Here is a 14,129-nt window from a genome sequence, read left to right as displayed (position 1 = left end):
CTCTGCCCCTCCCCCCACGTATGCTCTCCCTAAATTAAAAATAAATAAATAAATAAAATCTTTACTGTATTTAATACAGTAATGTTGATTACCATTGAACTCCTGGCCAAAAGCCCTATAGCTCATGCTGGAACAAAGCTTATTTAACACCTGTATTTCCTCCTGGGTAAATCACAGCCTTCTTGTGCTTAGAAGCACTAGCCTGCACTTCAGCACTGTGCTTGGAGTCCAACTCAAATAGAGCAATCACCAACAAAAAGCTCAAAAACACCAGAAAATGTGGTGCTAAACAGACTGCAGAAAGGACTCTTATTCCCTCTATAGGACCTGAAAGAAGAAGGCAAAGAATCCCTGTATTCAACCTCAGTTGGGAACATTTACATTGGGCAACCCAGATTTTTTACTGCTGTGTGGAGGCACATGCCCAAATGACTATGAATGCTCTGTGAATATTGATTTTGGGAATACAAGTAAATTTTAGCAAGTAGACAACAAATACAGAGCCCATGAATAATGAGGACCAATTATACCACCATCAATTTTATGGTTTCGACATTATGTAAAAGGTACACATAAACTCTACTAATTTTTTAACTTCTTTGTGAGTCTTAAAATACTTCAAAATAAAACATTATTATAAGGAGGGGTGATTAAATATATTATCATATCTGCAAGCAATGAATTATTATAGAACCATTAAAAGAGTGTTGACTTATTTCTAGTATAATCCCATTCAATTAAAATATACACATATATCTCAATTATGAAATGCTAAGGGGGAAGACAATGTGTGGTTTTAACTTCCTCCTTCACAATGTCCTTTTTTGAGACAGGTTTACTAACATGTTTAATCTCCAACTGGGTTCCCTTCAGATATTCCCTTGGCTTACCTGGTCATTCTAACTTAAATTGAATTATTATTCCAGGGCAGGGAAGGCAATTCATATATCGAGATATGACATTCTGTTTAAGTGTTAAAACTGTCTGAGATGACCACTCTTTCAACTTGCTCCCTCATGTCAGTCCCACCAATTCAGAGTTACCATGTGTCAGAATGTTTGGAAAGAGTGCTGTGAAGCCATCAGAATTCATCTATTGCCTTTCTGTCTGATCCCCCACATCCTAGGTTTTGATGCAAGTTTAGAAATCTTTGGCTCCCATGTACAGAAATTGCCAGAAAAAGAAAAGGGACTGATGTTAATGAGCACTGACTATGAGTAAGGCACAACATGGTCCCAGTACCTTCCAGAGGAACAGAGTGAGTCTTAGAAAAAAACGAAATCCATCCTGAATACTCATAGATGTTACCAGAGTTTGTCATGTTCCTACCTGGCCTTTTTCAGAGGACTATAATTCGAGAGTAAATGTTAGGCAATAGTAATGTCAGGAACCCCAAGTCATTCTCATGGCTTCAAAGACTTCAAAACCCTTCCAGAGAAGGCAGTGTAAAAATAAAGCTGTATCAGGGTGGTGGTATTAAAAATCAAAAGGAAAGAGATTTGGAGCCTAATGCTATAATTAATTTTGTAATTACATCAGACTGTCCAGAACTGGGAATTTGAGTTCTTAGAAAGTATATAAATTTAAATGAGAATTACTTAACTAAAAATTTGATAAGACACTAATTGATTTTCGTAAAAAGACATTACGTGAGGTATAGTCAGCAAGACTGGTAAAATAAGGAGTACCTGTCTTGGGGTTTAATGGACCATCATCCCAACGGCCAAGACGCTGTCTCAGCAGAAAACACAGCCCACAGGATGCTATTAGGTAGGAAGAGGTTGTTTCCATGGCTAAGAGGAGGAGTGGGCAGGGCCTGGGGGGCAATCGCCCCTGATTCTGCAGCTTTACATGTGATACCAATTGTCTTCTGATTTAACTGTAAAAAACACAAGATCTCCTTGGCCAGTCCAAGATTTCTTCAGGGTAGAGAAATGTATCTCTTAAACCTGGGCCACTCCTTCGGACAGAAAAACAACGACAAAATTAAGGCCTGAGAGAAAAAATGCTTATCTTCATTTGTTCTTCAACGGAGACTTGAAGCCACATATATTTTTCAATAAGCATCCTCCTCCTACTTCATCACAATCTTTCTCTAACAAAGGAAAATGCCCTTTATCTTAAGTTTCTGTTTAAAAAGCTCTCCTTGGGGCGCCTGGGTGGCACAGCGGATGGGCGTCTGCCTTCGGCTCAGGGCGTGATCCCGGAGTTCCGGGATCGAGCCCCACATCAGGCTCTTCCGCTATGAGCCTGCTTCTTCCTCTCCCACTCCCCCTGCTTGTGTTTCCTCTCTCGCTGGCTGTCTCTATCTCTATCAAATGAATAAATAAATAAATAAATAAATAAATAAATAAATAAATAAATAAAATCTTTAAAAAAAAAATAAAATAAAAATAAAAAGCTCTCCTTGTCAGAAACATAGTAAGTATTGGGTTGTCATATGCAATATCAAATCAGTGCTAATGACTGTGTTTGGAATAAAGTGTAGATAGCAAAAAGACGAACTATGAAACCAAGCTCTGTTTTATAGCATCCCCATGGAGGGACCATAGTGGATGTTGATTTATTGAATCAAAGTAAAGCCTTTGTTGGTAAAAGTGCCTAATGACATAATTAAACCTTTGATCATGTGCAATGTTTGAGCTCTGCTTTAGTTTTTTGCTACACATGTGAAAGCAATAGTAACTCTTTGGTTCACAGTTAAAAAAGAGGAAGAATCAAGAAACAAACAAAAAAAAAAAGTTTTTTTTCCTGATCATTGGAATAGCTGTGGTGTGGTACAAATCAAATGCTAAGGGTGCCTTTATACATCAGATGTATTCAAGAGATACATTGATTCAGTCGCTCAGAATAAATCAGAGCTCATCTAATGGGAGGTTAAGATACTAAGGCACATCAGCTTCAATTTTCCTGAAGATTTCATCCTCCAACTGTATCTGAAATTTAGTTGTCCAGACAGTCCCAAGATACTGACGGAGACATGTAGTTAATTTGTCCATTAGAATCTAAGATGCTTTGAAAGGTAGGCAGATCATTCTCAGGAAACTTGACTCTTTAAATAACAGAGATGTTAGCAAAATGGCATGTTGAAAATCTAGGCCCACCAGGGTGAATGGTTCCCTTGGGATTTGCTTTTTTAAGTTTTTATTTAGAAATAATTACAGGACTTGCAGGGATAATACAGAGAGATGGGTCTCTTGTCTTTTTCACCCAGATCACCCGCTGGTTCCATCTGACATAATTGCAGCCTAGGATCAAAACCAGGAATTTGACACTGGTACAAGTGTGTGTGTGTGTGTGTGTGTGTGTGCGCGCGTAATTTTAGATATAAAATTATTTCATTACACAACGATCTCCCTCATATTACCCTTCTAATCACACCATCACCTCCTCCACCCTCCATTCCCAACCTTCGACAACCATTAATCTATTTTCCATCTCTATAAAAAGGCAGCTCAATGCCCTTGAAATCCATCCAGGTTGGTATGTGTCAATAGCTTGTTCTTTTTTATGGCTGAGTAGTATTTTGGGGTATGAATGGACCACAATTTGTTTAGCCATTTACCTACTAAGGCATACTTTGACTGTTTCCAGCTTTTGGCTGTAATAAAGTTGTTATGAACAATTACATACGAGTTTTTGATGTGAACATTAGGTTTTCATTTCTCCGTGACAAATGCCCAGGAATGCAACTGCTGGGGCTTATGATAAATGTTTTTTTGTTTTTTGGGTTTTTATTAGAAGATGCCAAATTATTTTCCAGGAGTGGCTGTACTATTTTACTTTCCACTAGAAATGTATGTGTGGACTAGTCTTTCCACATCCTCACCAGTACTTTACCAGTGTGTGTTTTTAATCATGAGTTTTTCAGAATTTCTTATATATTCTGGATGGGAGCCCTTTGTCAGATATGTGGTTTGTTAATATTTTCTCCCAGACTGTAGCTACTCTTCTCTTAAATGGTTATTTAAAAGAGTAAATGTTTTCAATTTTCATGAAGTCCAATTTATCAGTTTTTTCTTTGATGATCCTGTTTGTGTCCTAACAACTTTTCATTAAGGGATTGGTCCTAAGGATTTACTCTGATGTTGTCTTCTATAAGTTTTATAGTTTTACATTTTACATTTAAATCTATGATCCATTTTGAGTTATTTTTTTCTACAATGAGCAAGGTTTAGGTCGGGGTTCATTCCCCCCTTTGGATGTCCCGTTGCTCTAACACTATTTGTTGAAAAGACTACCCTTCCTCCATTGAATTGCTTTTGTCCCATTGTCAAAAATCAGTTGGCTGCACTTATAGGAGTCTATTTCTGGATTCTCTTTTTCCATTTATCTATGTATCTATCTCTCCACCAAATATACTAGTGTATAATAAATCTGAAAATTGATAGAATGATTCCTTTGACTTTACTCTTATTTTTCAGTATTACTTTTAGGTATTCTAGTTCCACTGTTTTTCCATATCAGTTTTAGAGTAGTCTTGCCTATGTACAAAAATAAGATTGCATTAAACTTATTAATTTTAGGAGAATTGGTCTTTACTAATTGTAGATTTCCAGTCCATGAGCAGGGAATATCTCTTCACTTTTTTAGATCTCCCCCCCCCAATTGGTACTATGTAACTTTTAGCATGCAAGTCCTATACAGGTTTTGACAGATTTGCAACTAAGTATTTCATATTTTTGGAGTAATTGTTAATATTTTATTTTTAAATTTCATTTTCCGCGTATTCATTGCTACCACATAGAAATACAATTGATTTTTGAATGTTGATCATGTATCATGAGATCTTATTGAATTCACTTAGAAGTTCAAAGTTCTAGGAGGTTTTATTTTCTTTTTATATATTCTTTGGGATTTTTGGTATAGAACCTCACACTATTCACAAAAAGAGTCAGTTTTATTTCCTCCTTTCGGACACATGTGTCTTTTCTTACCTTATAGTACTGGCTAAAACTTCTAGGACCATGTTGAATAAGAGTGGTGAGAGCAGTCATCCTTGCTTTGTACTTAATCTTAGGGGACAAGCATTTAGTCTTTTGCCATAAAGTAAAATGTGAGCTGCAGGGTTTTTGTAGGTGCCCTTTATCAATTTGAAGCTCACCTCTATTTCTTTTTTTCTGAGAATTTTTATCACAAATAGGTGTTGAACATTGTCAAATACTTTTTCATGCATCAAATGACATGATCTTGTCTTTAACCTGTAATACAGTGAGCTGTATCGATTGATATCTGAATATAACAACCTTGTATCCCTGGAATAAACCTCTCTTGGTCATGGTGTATACTCCTTTTCATTTATTACTCAGTTCTATCTGTAAGTATTTTGTTAGTGATTTCTGTGTGTGTGTGTGTGTGTGTGTGTGTGTGTGTATATATATATATATATATATTCATGAGGGATGTTGGTGCTTAGTTTTCCTTTTTTGTACTGCCTTTTTCTCATCTGGTATTAGAATAATAGTAGCTTTATAGAATGAACTGGGAAATGCCCCCTTCTCTTTTCTGGGACACATTGTGGAGAGTCGGTGCTAATTCTGTCTCGGACTTAGTAGACTTCTTTAGTAAAACAATGTGGGCTTTTTTCTTGTCTATGCACACTGATGTTTTCAAGTTACTGGTTTCTCCAGCACCCAGACAAAGACAGAAAGAAAACCCAGGGAATTCACTCTCACATTGGTCCCTGGATCCCAGGCTTCCTAGCTAGTCTGCCTTGTTTCTACCTTACAGACTTCTGTTATATCTGTCCAGAGTTTTTACTTATACTTAGTGGGATCAACAAGGAAGGTGCATACATTGCATCTTCTCAGAGGTGGAAGTTTCCCAAAGGATTTTAACCTGGTGGTTAGCCAAGAAGAAAAATACTTAGGAGAAAGGGGAAAAGAAGGCAAATCTTCGTGAACTGTTGTGTCTTGGGCATAAATGAATAGTGACACACTGGGTTCAGTGATAAACTATTGCACCTCTTTGTTTTGTTTTCCTTTCTATAGGGATATAATTGGCATACCATAAAATGCACTCTCTTTTTTAAATTTTTTACTATGCTTGGTTAGTCATTATATAGTACATCATTAGTTTTTGCTGTAGTGCTCAATGGTTCATTACATATTGGACATATTCGTTACATATAACACCCAGAAAATGCACCCTTTTCAAGTGTACCATTCAGTGGGTTTTTAGTATTTTCAAAAATTTTGTAGCCACCATGTCATTTCAAAACAGTTTTGTCATCCCAGAGTAAAATCCCATACCCATTAACAGTCACTCCACATTCCTTTCTTCCTTGCCCAAAGCCCCTCACTGATCTACTGTCTCTATATATTTGCCTTTTTGAATATCATATATATGTGTATATATATATGTATATATATGGTATATAAAAATATATATAGGTGTATATATACATATATACACATATATATGGAATCATACAATATGTGTTCCTTTGTGTCTGGGTTCGCTAACTTAGCAATAATTTTTAGGTTCATCCATGTTGTAACATATATCAACACTTCCTTCTTTTTACAGCTGATTGATGCTCTATTGAATGAATACACCAAATTTTGTGTATTCAGTCAGTAGTTGCTGGGTATTTGGATTGTTCCTGCTTTTTAACCATTGGGAATAATGCTGTGGTAAATAGTTGTTTACGAGTTTTTGTGTGGAAATGTGTTTACAATTCTCTTGGGTACAGATCTAGTAGTATAAATGCTGGGTCATATAGTAACTCTATTTTTAACCTTTTGAGAGATTTCCCAGGTGTTTTCCAAAGTGGCTGCATCATTTTACATTTCCATTGGTGATCTATGAGGGTTCCAATTTCTCTACATTCTCATTTCTTCCATTTAAAAAAAAAAATTACAGTCATCCTAATGAGTGTGGAGTGTTATCACCTGCTGGTTTTATTTTCATTTCCCTAGTTATTTTCATTTCCTTTTTGACTAATGATGTGATTACCTTTTCATGCACTTATTGGCCTTTTGTATATTTTCCTTGCAGATGCACCTCTCCGAATTCTTGGCCCATTTTAAAATTTGATTGTTTTTTATTGTTGAAACGTAAGAATCTTTATGATTCTGGATATTGGATCCTAATCAGATAAATGATTTGCAAGTATATTTCCCCCATTGTGTAGGCTGCCTTTACGTACTCTGACAGTAACCTTTGATGCCCAAAATTTTAAATTTTGATCAAGTGTATTTTTTCTTTTGTTCCTTGTGCTTTAGATATCCTAAGAAACCACTATCTAATCAAAGGTCACCAAAGTTACACCTGTATTTTAAGAGTTGGTCTCTTGCATTTTAATTTGGTCTCTTGCATTTTAATCTGTGATCCATTCTGAGCTAATTTGTATATATGATACGAAGTAGGCATATTAATTTCATATGGGTTTTGTGACAATTTATCACAAAGTTGGTGGCTGTGACAGTTGTTGAACACTAGTTGACCATCAATATACGGGTTCTGTCCTGGTTTCTCAATTTGATTTCATTCGTCTATATGTCTCTCCTTATGGCAGCACCACTGTGCCTTGAGTACCGTTGCTGTGTACTAAGTTTTGAAATCTGCAAATGTGAGTTCTTCAATTTTGTTCTTTTTCAAGATGTTTTGATTACTGTAGATCTTTTGTATTTCCTTTTGAGTTTTAGGGTCAGCCTGTAGATTTCTGTAAAACAGAAATCTGGGATTTTGATAGAGAATGCGCAGGATCAGTATATCGTTTGGAGGGCACTGATGTGTTAACAATAGTAAGTCTTCTAATACATGATCATAGGAGAACTTTTCACTTAGGACTTTAATTTTTTTCAACAATTTTGTACAGTCTTCAGTGTACAAATCTTATACTTTTTCGCTACATTTATTCCTAAGTATTTATTCATTTCGGTATCATTGTAAATGGAATTGTTTTAATTTTTTATTTCTCATGACTGAAGTATAGAAATACAATTGATTTTTTAATAATGATCTATCCTACAACCTTTATTAACTTGTTTATTAGCTGTGATACTTTTTTGTGTATATCTTAGAATTTATTTTTTAAAGATTTTATTTATTTATTTGTCAGAAACAACACAAGCACAGGGAACAGGAGGCAGAGGGAGAAGTAGACTCCCTGCTGAGCAGGGAGCCCAATGCGGCACTCCATGTTGGGAGCCTGGGGTCATGACTTGAGCTGAAGGCTGAAGCTTAACCAACTGAGCCACCCAGGCATCTCTATCTTAGAATTTTCATTATACAATATCATGCTACCTCCCAACAGAGATAATTTTACTTACTTCTTTTTTAACCTGGACCGTATTTATTTTATTTTCCTGCCTAATTAATTACTCTGGCTAAAACTTCCAGGACATTGTTGAATAGAAGTGGCAAGAGTGGCCATGTATACCTTATTCCTGATCTCAGGGAAAAATCTTACATAGTTTCAACGTTGAGTATGATGCTAGCTGTGGATTTTTCATGTGTACTCTTAAACAGGTTAAGGAAGTTTCCTTCTATTTCTACTGTGTTGAGTTTTCTTTTTTTTTTAAATCTTGAATTGATGTTGGGCTTTATCGAGTGCTTTCTCCATTTAGAGTTAGATGATCATGTGTTTTTATCCTTCATTTTATAATGTGGTGAATTACATTGATTCTCGTATGCTAAACCAACCTTGCCTTCCTGGAATGAATCTTTCTGGGTCATGGTATGGAACTGTTTTTACATATTGCTGGATTTGGTTAGCTAAAGTTTTGTATTTTTCCATCAATATTCTTAAGAGATTTTGATCTATAGTTCCAATTTCCTGTGATATTTTTGTTTAATTTTGGTATCAGGATAATTCTGATCTGATAGAATAAGTTGGGAAGTATTCCCTCCTTTCCTATTTCCAGGAAGAATTTGAGAAGTTTTAGTGTTAATTATTCTTTAATAATTTCATAGTATTCACTAGTGAAGCCATTTGCACCTTGGCTTTTTATTGTGGAAAGATTTTCTGAACACTAATTAAATCACTTTTCTTATTATAGGCCTAATCAACTCTATATTCTATTTCTTCTTGAGTGAGTTCCACTAGTATGTTTCTATCCGGGAATTTTTCTATTTAATGTAGGTTATCTAATATGTTGTCATATAAATGTTCATAGCATTCTGTTAAAATTCTTTTTATTTCTGTAAAGTTCATAGTAATGTTCCTTCTTTTATTCACGATTTTAATAATTTTAGTGCTTTGGTTCTTGGTCAGTTTAAAGTCTTGTCAATTTTGTTGACTTTCCAAAGAATCAATTAAATTTTAGGTAGTTAACATACAGTGCAATATTGGTTTCTGGAGTAGAATTCAGTGATTCATCACTTACATACAAGACCCAGTGCTCATCATAACAAGTGCCCTCCTTAACGCCCATTACCTATCTAGCCCATCCCCCACGCACACCTCTCCATCAACCCTCAGTTTGTTCTCTGTCATTAAGGGTTTCTTAGGGCTTGTTTCCTTCTCTCCTTTTTTTCTTTCCTCCCTTCCCATATGTTCATTTGCTTTCTTTCTTAAGTTCCACATATGAGTGAGATCATTTGGTATTTGTCTTTCTCTGACTTATTTCGGTTAGCATAACATGCTCTAACTCCATCCATGTCATTGCAAATGGCAAGATTTTTTTCTGATGGCTGAGTAATAGGCCGTTGCATATGTATATACACCATATCTTCTTTATCCATTCATCGCTGAGCATTTGGGCTCTTTCCCTGATTTGGCTATTGTTGACAATGCTGCTATAAATATCAGGGTGCATATATCCCTTCAAATCTGTATTTTTATATCCTTTGGTTAAATATCTAATAGTGCAATTGCTGGATCATAGGATACTTCTATTTTTCACTTTTTGAGGGACCTCCATACCGTTCTGCAGAATGGCTGCACCAGTTTGCATTCCCACCAATAGTTCAAGAGGGTTCCCCTTTCTCTGCATCCTTGCCAACACTTGTTGTTTCTTGAGATGTTCTTTTTAGCCATCCTGACAGGTGTGAGGTGGTATCTCATTGTGGTTTTGATTTGTGTTTCCCTGATGATGAGATGCTGAGCATCTTAGCCAGCTGGATGTCTTTGGAAAAGTAAAGAATCAACTTTTAGTTTTGATTTCCTCTATGTCTTTTTCCTACTCTCTATTTCATTTATTTGGCTCATCTTTATTATTTCCTTCCCTCTGGTTGTATTGGAATTAGTTCTTTTTTTTCCGTTTAAGGTGTAAGGTTAGCTTACTAATTTGAGATCTTTTTTAAATATAGGTGTTTATAGCCATAAATTTTCTTCTAGGCACTGTGTTAGTTGTCCCCATAAGTTTTGGTATGTTGTGTTTTCATTTTCTTTCATCTCAAACTACTTTCTAATTTCCCTTGTGATTTCATCTTTGACCACTTGGTAATTTAGAAATATGTTGTTTAATATCCACACATTTATTCCCCAAATTTTTTCTGCTAGTGACTTATAATTTCATTCCATTGTGGTTTATATTATTTCAATTCTTTTAACATTTTCAAGATTTGTTTTCTTGTCTAACAATTTATATTGGAGAAGTTTTCATGTACACTGTCCACTTTCAGTGTATTCTGTTGTTGCTGAGTAGAATGTTCTATAGATGTCTACAGTTTAGTTGGTTTGTAGTATTGCTCCAGTCTTCTATTTCCTTGTTCATCTTCTACTGTTTTATCCATTCGTGAAAGTAGGATATGTGTCTACAACTATTATTGTTGAATGATCTATTTATTCCTTCAATTTTGCCAATTTTTGCTTCACATAGTTTGGGACAATCATGTTAGGTGCACCTGTCTCCTGTTGACCCACTTTCTATCTTAATTGACTCTTGTGACTTAAATGTAAAACAACATTCTCCAAGCGTTTTGTACGCAATTGTCTTTAAAAAGGTAACTGAATAACTAACGTTCTAGGTCAGGGGCCAGAATATGTTTTCAGTAAAGGGCCAAATACTGTTTTAGGTTTCTACAGGACATACAGTCTCAGTCACAACTACTCCATTCTGCATTTGAGGTGAGAAAGCAGCCAAAGAAAACATGAAAGCAAATGAATGTGACTATGTTCCAGTGAAACTTTATTTACAGAAACAGTCAGTGGGCTGGACCATGTTTACCAACCCCTGGCCTAAATTATCGTTTTTTGGCAGTGTGATTTATTAACTGAGTACTTTTATCAATATTCTTCTCTGTGCTCTTTTGGGCTATTTCCCCTGCATAATTCCAGCCAATAATTTGATTTTATGCACTTTACTCTTATCATAGAGATTCTAATCGATCGACTTGGAATGAGTTTATTTGCAAGAAAAAATTCTTTCTTTAATGTCTTCAGTTCTGAAACATGGATATGAAAACACATTCCTGTGTTTTGTTTTGACCAGCCACATCTACGTCAGTGGAAACTTGAATATTGACATTTGACATAATACCAATCTGAGACAACGTAATATTCTCATCCTAAACCAGAACATCCTTATGCATGGATTTGAATGAGTCGCATCTGTGTTTAGAGTAAATCCCTGCAAATCAGTTACAAAAGAGCAAACCAAGATGTATCATATTTATCTGAGAATGTATGAAACTCTAAGTCAGAAAGTATTTGGCAAGTACCGGGACTTCAAGATTCCAAGAATACTCCTGAGGTTTCAGAGGTGCAGGGCAGGGAAATCGTGCCCATTCCAACATACAGGTGTGACAACAGGAAAATTGAGTGCTAATTGATTACTTGCTGCTCAGCGGCATGAAGCAGTCTGTAGCAGAGTCCAAATGAATAAATAATCAAATCCCAGTTATAAAGTAATGGAATGATAGATTGCTCGGGAAGGTTCTGTTACCAAGACATGTTAGAGCTGCAAGAATACCTTTATGCTCTGGGAGGGAACAACAGACATGATGCAAGGTATTTATCACTATATGATTATCCCATACTGCATTTTTTTCCCCAAGAGCCTTGAAATGCTGCCACAAACTTCATCAGTGAGAGGAGACAGAAGGGGAAGTTATCTTGGTTTAACAGACTTGGAAATGACGGCCCACAGTGGCTTAGTGACATATCAGTGAGCTTGTTCGCTTTCGCTCTGGAACCCCTCCTGGGATGAAACCTGGACAGCTTCCCAAGCTGCCAGCCTTCAACTGTATTACAGCAACAAGTACGTATCTAGCTTTGGCTGTGTCTGGTGGGGAGGATAAGAGGATAATAGCAGCCACTGGTGGTTGCAAGCTTCTCTGGTGCCAGGTCCAGTGTTAAGGGTTTGACACATGTTGTCTCATTTATTCCTCGCAAATGATGCCTTATATAGCGGTTAAAATGATCTCCATTTTAAAGATGAAGAAACTAAGTCTAAGAGCAGTTGAACAACATGACCATATTGAATCTTCTCTCTCTGATTCCAGAACTCTCTTTAGATACTTTCTTCACTTTCTTCAGACAACACAACTGTTCTGCTTTGCTTCGTAGCTACACTGTGTGCTAAATGACAGTGCTATCATTCTGGTTTACTGACTAGTCACTTGTGAATCCGGGCAGGCTAAGTTAGGCTGTCAGAGCTGAACTGGTGATCAAATTAAGTTGCCCCCAAATTACAGACAATGGGTTCTTATGACCTACCTGAATGAACTGGTTCTTTGGGGGGCAATAGCTGCCTACTTCTTGCCCATTTTCCCCTTAAGTACAGACAATTTTTGTGGGAGGTTCTGGAGGGTTAAACGCTATTTGAGTTTGGACGACCACAAAAGTTGTGGTAGGCAGAATTCTAAGATGGCACCCCCCACCATCCAGAGATTTCTGCCCCCTACTGTACACACCCTGTGTAATCCTCACCCCTTGTGTATGAACAGGACCTTTGCATATGATAGGATATCCCTCCTATGATTAGATTGTCTGTCAAAGGTCAGCTACATACAAAAGAATGAAACTTGACCACTCTCTCACACCATACACAAAAATAAACTCCAAATGCATGAAAGACCTCGATGTGAGACAGGAATCCATCAAGTCCTAGAGGAGAGCATAGGCAGCAACCTCTATGATATCAGCCACAGCAACCTTTTTCATGACACATCTCCAAAGGCAAGAGAAACAAAAGATAAAATGAACTTGTGGGACTTCATCAAGATAAAAAGCTTCTGCACAGCCAAGGAAACAGTCACAAAAACTAAGAGGCAGCCCACGGAATGGGAGAAGATATTTGCAAATGACACTACAGATGAAAGACTGGTATCCAAGATCTACAAAGAACTTCTCAAACTCAATACACGAGAAACAAATAAATCATAAAATGGGCCGAAGATATGAACAGACATTTTTCCAATGAAGACATGCAAATGGCTAACAGACACATGAAAAAATGTTCAAAATCATTAGCCATCAGGGAAATTCAAATCAAAACCACACTAAGATACCACCTTACGCCAGTTAGAATGGCAAAAACTGACAAGGCAAGAAACAACAAATGTTGGAGAGGATGTGGAGAAAGGGGATCCCTCCTACATTGTTGGTGGGAATGCAAGTTGGTACAGCCACTCTGGAAAACAGTGTGGAGGTCCCTTAAAAAGTTAAAAATTGAGCTACCCTATGATCCAGCCATTGCACTACTGGGTATCTACCCCAAAGATACAGATGTAGTGAAGAGAAGGGCCATATGCACCCCAATGTTCATAGCAGCATTGTCCACCATAGCTAAATCGTGGAAGGAGCCGAGATGCCCTTCAACAGATGACTGGATTAAGAAGTTGTGGTCCATATATACAATGGAATATTACTCAGCTATCAGAAAGAACGAGTTCTCAACATTTGCTGCAACATGGATGGCACTGGAGGAGATAATGCTAAGTGAAATAAGTCAAGCAGAGAAAGACAATTATCATATGGTTTCTCTCATCTATGGAACATAAGAACTAGGATGATCGGTAGGAGAAGAAAGGGATAAAGAAGGGGGGGTAATCAGAAGGGGGAACGAAGCATGAGAGACTATGGACTCTGAAAAACAAACTGAGGGCTTCAGAGGGGAGGGGGGTGGAGGAATGGGATAGGCTGGTGATGGGTAGTAAGTGTTGCATGGTGCACTGGGTGTTATATGCAACTAATGAATCACCGAACTTTACATCAAAAACCACGGATGTACTGTATG

This window comes from Ursus arctos, unplaced genomic scaffold (assembly GCF_023065955.2).
Source record: "Ursus arctos isolate Adak ecotype North America unplaced genomic scaffold, UrsArc2.0 scaffold_14, whole genome shotgun sequence".
Lineage (NCBI taxonomy): Eukaryota > Metazoa > Chordata > Mammalia > Carnivora > Ursidae > Ursus > Ursus arctos.
This window is presented reverse-complemented; position numbering follows the sequence as displayed.